The sequence below is a fragment of the Aegilops tauschii genome, unplaced genomic scaffold (assembly GCF_002575655.3).
Source record: "Aegilops tauschii subsp. strangulata cultivar AL8/78 unplaced genomic scaffold, Aet v6.0 ptg000871l_obj, whole genome shotgun sequence".
Lineage (NCBI taxonomy): Eukaryota > Viridiplantae > Streptophyta > Magnoliopsida > Poales > Poaceae > Aegilops > Aegilops tauschii.
The window spans coordinates 22392-31828 of NW_027333096.1; the positions used below are offsets into that span (position 1 = coordinate 22392).

A 9437-nucleotide genomic window follows, 5' to 3' on the forward strand; every position below is an offset into this window, starting at 1 on the left:
CTTTGATGTCGTGTTCCTTCCTGAAGGCGTCGGCCGGGGACTGCTCAGGGTGGTGGAGTTGCTGGTAGTTCGGAGTCGACGCGAGATGGCATGTAGGTGGAGCGGTGTGGCGTCAAAAGTATCATCGACGGTGGGTCTCGGCGGCATGGCACAGTGGAGACTCGGTGTCCGATGCGCGGAGGTGGACTCGCGCAGGAGGAGGAAGTTGTCTGTCGTCATGGTGGCATTGATGCCAGAGAGGCCTGGCATTGTCGGTGCATCAGTTCTGCTCCGAGGATGGACCGATGGAAGATGGAGGGACGGCCCTTGCAGCGTGCGGTGCTCACTAGGAGTGTGCCGGACCGGTGTGTGCCCCAATCTAGGTAGTGGCTTGGATGGGACACCCGGCTTTAGATGTTAGGTTTTGGTGCGATGTCTGTTTGGTATTAGGCCCGGACATTCGGCACACCTTCATCAACGGGATATGAGTAGCAACAGCGTTGCCAAGATGGTGGCTTCAGGCTTATTGATGTATCACCTTGTATGGTCTTTGTGAATAATTAATAATATGACTGCATGCATCGTTCAGATGCAGAGGCCGGGGGTACATCCTCCTTTTCTAAAAAAATAAAATAAATAAATAATGCAGATATGAACTACTTACATGCTTCTGACCCTTGGAGGGCTTGCATTGGCATAGAGTCAGAAGTCAGTGTATCCCATCCAGAAATAAGAGATGAAAGCTCCTACGAGGCTCCTCAGAGCTCAGCGACTCTCGGCCGTCGGATCGAATTTTTGATGCGTTCTGGACCATTGGATATCGCTCCCGATAGATCTCGTCCGTCGGATCAAAAAAAGTTACTGCTGGAATGAATAGTTACCGTCTCGTTCGTGCCATCGCGCGTAATTACGCTGCCTCGCCGATGGCATTTTCGTCATTTCGCTCACAGGGGGTATAAAAGGGCCGGCTCCCGTGGTGAACCCTAGCCTCCTCCTCTCCCCTCCCACGCGCCTCCTCTCCCTATCTCTCTTTCGTTCCCCTCCCCTCCCACGCGCCTCCTCTCCCTCTCTCTCGTTCCCCTCCCCTCCCCTCCCGCGCGCCGCTCTCCTCCCGCCCACATCGCCGCCGCCACCCACCACCTAGAACCACGCCGTCGGCATCCATCCGCTGCTTCGGCGGTGGCCAGATGCGCTGCAACAGAGCCCTCATCCCTCTCTCTCGTCTGCTCCATGTAAGTCGCCTGATTCCGGCGAGCCCCGACATCTCCGCCACCGCGCAGCACAGCGCTGAGCTCGCCTCGGTCCGCTGCGTCCTCTCCTCCTGCCGGATTTGCCGCTCATGGCCCCCACCCGTGACCCTGCCCCGTGGTTAGGGTTTCGGGTGTTGGCTCCAACGCCGGCGGCTATGTCTGGTGATTTCATCCCCTCCCCTCCTTCCTCCTCCTCACCTCTCTCTTCCTCTCTCTATCTCTTGTTCTGTAGCAGCAAAGGACGAGTTGGCTGAGGGGATGATCATGGTGGCGGCCAGATCCGCCAAGGCTATAGCAACTGCCACCTCTCAACTGATTTTGGGTGTGCAAGAGGTAGTCAGATTTTTGGCCATGGTCTTGGAGTAGATATTGCATTAGGTCATGAACTAATTGTTCTTCTAGCTTTACTACTGGTTATCGATCAGAAACCAAATTGCAGGTTTATTGATTAGAAACTAATTTAGTTTAAATATGATCTCCAATTGCAGGTTCAAGGAATTGGGAAAGATAATGCAGAGGGTTGGAAGTAAATTGCAGTGTCTCTGATAGCACCAATTGCCATTTACGGATCCAAGGTAAGATATTTAGTTTTCTAAAATGATATGCATCATTGTTAAATGTTGGAATTAGGCAGTCCAGCAAGAAACTTGATGGCAACATGCCTCCTAGGAATAATAAGGACATTCTTTATATAGAGGGAAAGCAAAGACATAATTGCTTCTTCTGGTTTATTGTTACTTATTATATGTTGAGGCATGACTAAATCATTTATGAAATGCCATGATAAACCTTTTATTTCTTACTATAGAAAGATAAAAAGGTTCACCGTTAAGCACAAAACAGTCTGTCTTGGGATTGACAATTAGGGTGCAGAAGCATACTCAGCCATGGCACCTTGCTGAATGAAAATATTATTTTAGACTCCTAGTAATATATGCTTCCTTGCATTTGTTGCAAATTTTCCCACTTATGCCTTGCATTTATTGATTCCCCCCTATGGTGTGGGTTGTAGTTGCTGCTGTATGATGCTTTTGTGGCTTAGGGATCGATGCTACTCCCTTTAAGATTGTTGCTTCCTGATTTTTCTTACCAGGGGTTGTCATCTAAAGTTGATTTTTATAGGAATCAGAATCTATTCTTTTTTCTTCACCAGGAACTGGTTCCTAATTTGGCTGATGATCCTTTTCTTCCTATGGTATGCAGGCTCGTCGACGGGGCAGTGCAAGGCGTAACTCCGACGTGGTTCCTCGCTGGTTTGATGGTGTTCAGGCGCAACCCGGTGCCCACCGAGTACTGCCTCGGCTACAACCTCCCTTGGTGAGCTCCATCTTCCTCCTGCTCATCTGCTTCGGCTACTGCATTGGACATGGCCGTGCCTATATTGATGTGGTGCTCGTCTGGTTGATGCTCTATTCCCTGCTCATGCATCGGTTCCTACTTGAGCTCTTTAGTCATAGATGCATGCTATTCTAGGGTTTGCCGGCTGAGTTCATGTTTGGTTTCTATCATAGGAGTTCCTGCGATGATCTGGTTTACATGTGGATGCTCTGGTTGTATAGCTATGCTCCTGGATTTGCTAAATTGATCAGTAGTGTTCGTGCTAGGGCAATGATGATTAACCTTGACTGAAATAAGTGTGCCTTTGAGCAATCGAGGCACCCGTGGGTATCAAGCTGGATCCTCCCTCTTGTCTCTAGAGTCCTTTTTCATCCTGTGATACTTGTTGTTCTATCCTTGGATGGTCATTCTTGTTGAGTGATAACCAGGGCAGCTCCACTGTATATGATAAGAGATGATGGGGGTAGCTTATATGATCGAGGAAAGGCGAATCTGAGCCCACTATATCCAGAATCAAGAGACGGGAGGAGCACCGGGCGTTCTCAGAGTTTAGCGACTCTCGGCCATCCGATCGACTCCTTGATGCGTTTTCGGCCGTAGGATCTCGCTCCCGATCGATCTCGTCCGTCAGATCGAAACTGAGACCGTTTATGTGCCCCGGTCGTGCGCGCCTTGCGCGAATAGCCTGCCCAGCCGAGGGCATTTTCGTCATTTCACGCTTATGCGTATAAAAGGCGGCCGCTCCCGTGGAGATGACCTAGCCGCCTCTATCCTCGGCTATAGCCTCCCTTGGGGAGCTCCATCTTCCTCCTGCTCCTCTGCTTCGCCTACTGTGTGGCACATGCCCGTGGCTGTGGTGCTCGTCTGGTTGATGCTCTATGCCCTACTCATGCATCGGTTCCTACTTGAGTTCTGTAGTTGTGGATCCATGCTATTTTAGGTTTTGCAGGCTGTTGTTCATGTTTAGTTGCTATCATAGGAGCTCATGTGATGCTCTGGTTTACATGTGGATGCCCTGGTCCAATAGCTATGCTCCTGGATTTGCTAAATTGATCAGTGGCGTTTGTGCTAGGGCGATGATCATTAACCGTGGCTGAAATAAGTGTGCCTTTGAGCAATCCATACACTTGTGGGTATCAAGTTGGATCCTCCCTCTTGTCTCTAGAATCCGTTTTGATCTTGTGATACTTATTGTTCTGTCCTAGGATGGTCATTCTTGTTGGGTGATAACCAGGGCAGCTCCATTGTATAAACAGATTGATCTGTGATAAGAGATGACGGGGGTAGGTTATATGATCGAGGAAAGCCGAATCTGAGCCCACTATGCAATGAACCCTGAACTATTTTTATTTGTATTTAAATGTGTTACTTATTTATGCTCCGATGGCTTTCGTGCTGGGGCGATGATGATTAGCCATGTATGAAATAAGTGTGCCTTCGAGCAATCGAGGCACCTGTGGGTATCAAGTTGAATCCTCCCTCTTGTCTCTAGAATCCTTTTTGATCCTATGATACTTGTTGCTCTGTCCTTGGATGGTCATTCTTGTTGAGTGATAACCAGGGGAGCTCCACTGTATAAACAGATTGATCTGGTGATAAGAGACGGGGTAGGTTATATGATCGAGGAAAGTCAGATCTGAGCCCACTATGCAATGAACCCTAGATCCTTTTTATTTGTATTTAAAGGTATTGCTTATTTATGCTCCGGTGTTTATAGTCGTCTTATGTAAAGATTTCTTCTCTCTCATACCTTTATTGCATATGAGTTGTTCTTGATCTTTTATTGTTTGTTGTTGGTCCTTGATTTAATCTGGTCAAGAGTAAGATGCACTTTGTTATACTAGAAAGACATGCTCCCAGCAAGTTATAGGGGCCTCTCTTGCTGCCTTAAGTTTGTATGGTAAAGTATGCATCATGTGTGCCTCTGTTTTGTTTCCGTCTTGTATTCCTATGTCTTGCTTCACATATCATGGCACTTGATATATGCATGGTTGTTGGCGATCGGACGCCACCACCGCCGCCGATGCCATCGTGGTTCTTGCCGCCATCAAACATTAAGTAAGTCGTGACCTTCTCTTTTTTTGCTTAGTGATATGCGCATGGTTGCAACTACTCTACTGATTACAAAAGAAACATGAGCATGGCAGACATTGATTACAAAAGTTGTCTTCGTTCTTTCATGTGGAAGTCAGTGGCAGTACCTTGCGAGTTAAATTACCTTCTTTCCTATTAGAAAGCAGTGTATGCTCTCTAGCTACTTAATGTTTTCTTTCTTGGCTGTAGTTTATTTCATATTTGTAGTTTCAAAATGATATGTCAAACATGCTCTAATTTTTCATGCCATTAGTGATTTCGGCTCATATTACTTCCTCTATGTTTATGGTTGGGTAGTGGTGCTTTACTGATTAGGTATTCTCAATCATGTATCATATCTACGTTCAAAAATATGTTGGAGTTAGTAGCTGTGACCGTAGTTCGGCCTGCAATTCTTGTTGGCTATGCTGATGGCCCTACCGCTGTGATTGACACCGATGTCCTTCTGTAGTGACAGATGTTGCACGCCAGATAGGTCTCCACGGCGTGCAATATTTAGTTTTAGCTTTATTGTGTGAGTTTTTTGTGTTTTTCTGGTTTTCCATTGGTCCTAAATTGTACATCGAAATCAGTGTAGATGTATTAAGAGAGATGAGCTACTATGTAGGCATTATTTGTTTTTGTTATGTACCTGGTTACTTAATAATCGTTCTTAATATTCAAAAGGGACAGAAATAAGCTGAGTATTTGATCTGACTTGGTAGTGTTTGCCGGTTAACACATCTATGTCATTAGACCAGTTCTTTTTTCTTCTCACAGTTTGTCATTTAGAATGATTTTTTAGAGGAACCAGGAACTGGTTCCTGATTCACTTTGTCCTGTTTGTTGATGATCCTTTTCTTCCTATGGTTATGCAGGCTTGAGTCTCAGTTTGATCTTACGGTTCTACGGCTCAAAGGTTGATGACTGCCATGAGGCACTACCCAGTTAAATCTTCGTAAGTTGTTGAGCATGAACTTTTCTTCTTAATTATTTTCATCTTCTTAGCCTTGCCACATCATCTCTTCAAAATAGTTTGAATCCATCAACTGTGTGCTCTACCTAGGAAATTCATTGAACCGTAAGATTAAAACCTTCATAAGGTGTAGCCCTGTCTCCAACTACCTTCTGAATATTAACATTTTTGTTGGAAAAAGAAGAAAGATTGAATCATAGTTTGCACTAAATGAAAATGAGTTTTTTTTACATTTTATTCACTCACTAGGAGGGTCACTATTTATATGCTTGCTTCAACTTTTTCCGGATCACCATGTAAATCATTTGTACAGGAGCTCTGGAACAAGAAAAATAATAATCACAAGGATGGAGGCTTAACATGTATTTTGTTTGCCATCTGGTGTTTATCTAATTTTTTGATGGTGTGACCAAAACCAGATTACCTTTTCTAATGTTAGTATTGGAGTGTTATCTGCAATGGCATCTACTATATATACTGAAAGTAGTTTTGTTTATCTTTAGAACTTGATATATTTTCTAAAACCACTTATTATGCTTCTATTTGTATCTATGACTTCTGAAGCAAGTCAACACCCACACAGGCAAACAAACCAAACTGCCGGTAGAGTCACTATATATAAGGAAATTTACTTTGCTTCCAGTAGTGGGTTTAGGCTTGATAGAAGCTTGGTTGTTTATATTTTCAGAAAACTGGATCTATCATGATTAAGATATTGTCAACATGTATATATTTGGTTCTACGGTGCCCTCCAGTGTTGCTTACCAATGTGATTTCTTAATGATTACTACGACATATCTTGCTAGGTCCAAGCTGACAACAATCCTCTTGGTCTTAAAAATTTTGTCGAGGCGGCAGGGATCAAAGAATAACAGATCTGGGTCTTCGCCTTCCAAGATTAGAAGGGGGAAACCATCGCTCACTGTCCATATGCTTTAAAAGCAAATCTCAAGTGCATTGCTTATACAAAATAATTTTGTGGTCATCTATCTCACAAACTATTCACAGCAAGTTCATATGCAATGGCACTCACGGAGGCAATTGAACCAAGCTATCTATTGTATGCCTAACTATGGCTTTGTAGTTTTATCGCCTCCATTGCCATTGTTGTCTTTTTCTCTCTTATGTTTCTGCTCATATTACTGAACTTAATGTTAGCTAATTAGTTTTCTATTCGTATGACCGTAGTGGATGCTGCCTTGCTTCTGGCACGGGTTAACTTTGATAGTCTCATGCCCATGTTTAACTTGATGATGTTACTCTTCTGACACATATTGAATGTTTCTTCTTACTCTTGAACCGGCCAGATAATCGGTTCTTCTGTTACATGTGCTAAAACTTGCCTTCATACTGATACATCATGCCGTTTGATCTTCCATCGGTTGACCATATCGTTGGGACCGGCACCCTCGCGATAAGGCGCGTTGCCGATCTAGTACCTTATTATTAGGAACGCATGGGTCACCCATCCAGTTCTTCAGCACTTTATACTTTGTCTTGATCGCAGCCATGGTAGACACTGCAGTTAGTAGCACCAATTGTTTGGTTCACATTTGCTAATTCTCCGTTGCCTTAAAACATATGAAAACTTACATACTACTAAGCCTAATGATGAGGACATCACTAACAAAGTTACACCCACAGCCCCTACTGATACATATACAGGACCAATTACTAGAGCTCGCGCACGCAATTAAATTACCAGGTACTTTCGTTTCTTGGTAATGATTCTAATGTCCATGAGAATATGATGCTGCCTAAATTGGATACATTTGTCTTGCTTGCGAATGAAGGGCCTAGCTTGGACAAGAAGGATGATCATTGGAGCAAGACCAAGCATGCAGATGATGGCGTGCGCAAGGGGAACAAGAACAGAGTTACAAGTGATGATTTCAGGACTTTGAAGCCACCATAATGAGTGCGTGAAGCCTTGGACGGAATATACAAGATGCCACTTCATAAATTTCGTCCAGAGGCTATCATAGGTGCTGCGTCACCTTATTATTGGGCCAGGCTCATGTAATTTCGAAATACTTGAGTATAGGCTGTTTTTAGAGTCCGTATGTGTGGGGAAACAAGAGTTAGGGATGGTTTCAGACCCCTCCTCCAAGGGCCACGAAATTCCCCCCTCTTCCTCCATATATACACAGCCCTTAGGGCATCGTTTAGACTTTGGGTTTTGTTTAGATTAAAAGTTCGCCATAGCTGCAACTTCGCGTACTTCGTTTGTGTTCAACGACCAGACAAAGGCGTCACAAAACCACACCTTCATTAATAAAGCTTTCCTCTTTTATTCGCAATATCCAGATTGCAATCTCAGTTTCTTGCTTGTTCTGTGTTTGCTCGCAGCTCGTGGTCAGGTTGATCGTGCTCCGGCGTGGTCAATAACCCCCCAGAAGTTGGTTTAGCGATTGCTAAGGCGCGACGTCTTCGCACGTTCGTAGTCGGATCGTCAAAGTCGACTCCCACAGAAAACGATTGCTATCTCATCGAAACATCGGGACACCTTCGCCTCTATCAAGTGGTATCAGATTTCCAGGTTGTTCGGTGAGATTTTACAGTTTTTCATAGTTTAGATCGAGTATGTTCTTCATACCTACAGTCCACGAAAAAGCCAAAAAAAAATTTAGGGTTAGTTTATCATATCCGAACCAGTCTGAGCCTTTGCATAGTCTTTTCAATATTTTGCTTTGTTGAATTTGCGGTTTGCATCGTCGTGTCAAGTTGCTGGTCTTAGCGTCTAGTTTCCCTTAGAGTTTCGAGTTCTATTCACAAGTTGTCGCGCCGCCGCCGCCACACCATCTCCATCGCTCCTGCCATCTACCACCACCGCTTATCCGCCACCAATCCGTATCCATATATCATCACCAATCCGTATCCATATACCATCACCAATCCGTATCCATATACCACCACCAATCCGTATCCATATACCACCACCGCTACCATATACCACCACCGCTGTCATATCTTATCATCATATATCCACCACCAATCCGAGTTCTTCTCATATTAGGTTTGTTTTCGAGATCCATCTATTTTCCGATTCGTGTTTCCTTGCCTGAGTAGGTTTCAAAAAAAAAAGTCTAGAGACCCCCTGGCAGTTTTTAGGCCAAAATTTCGGCGACCGGAAATATTTTCCCTATCCTATTTTTAGGTCCCAGGGAGTGTTTTGAGACATTCGCCATCATAGTGATTTTTTGTCGCACTTTTTCTTCATCGCAGCCCTGATTTCCGAAAAAATAAATTCCAAAAAATTTCGTGCCTATACTATTAGTTTGACTTGGGAAGAGTTTTGAGACACTCGCCATTATAGTGATTTTTCGAAAAAAAAGAGGCGCAAAAAAAAAGAGGAGCGCAAAAAAAAGAGCAAAAAATAAAATTTCAGAGTGTGCTTTTCCCTTGGTTACGTGCAGCGCCGTGATTTTGTTAGTGTCCTAGGTTCGCGTCTCTAGGACGGTCTAGCCTAGGACCAGCACAGTACCGTCGTTGAGCATTTATTCAACTTTGCATCTCTGAATTGATTATTTCTGACCTTTTTTGCTACCATATTATAAGCCTTCCCAGCTCCACATACATTTACGTTGTGCGTTTGACTCTCCGTGGTAATCGCTTTATCCAAGTTTTGAGAGTTTTGACTACAAAGGTTGCCTATCACCTCCTGCTGCTGGGGTAAGAACTGTTAAGAATTTGAGATTTGCTTGACGGATTTGTGACCCACTGCCACTCTCTAGTAGTCTGTAGGATCATATTCTTGTTTGTTTCTATTGCTGCTAACCATGGCAGGATCACAAGCCGACGAGACTGACTGGGAGAACATG

The 9437-nt window shown here is 44.3% G+C and overlaps 1 long non-coding RNA gene across 1 annotated transcript; it reads left to right on the forward strand.

The window, feature by feature from the left end:
* Positions 1-1093: 1093 nt before the first annotated feature.
* Positions 1094-6907, forward strand: LOC141035136 (uncharacterized). Its single transcript, XR_012196793.1, has 4 exons — positions 1094-1562; positions 1718-1804; positions 2433-5598; positions 6423-6907. It is a non-coding gene; the product is annotated as an uncharacterized lncRNA (long non-coding RNA).
* The last annotated feature ends 2530 nt before the right edge of the window (positions 6908-9437 follow it).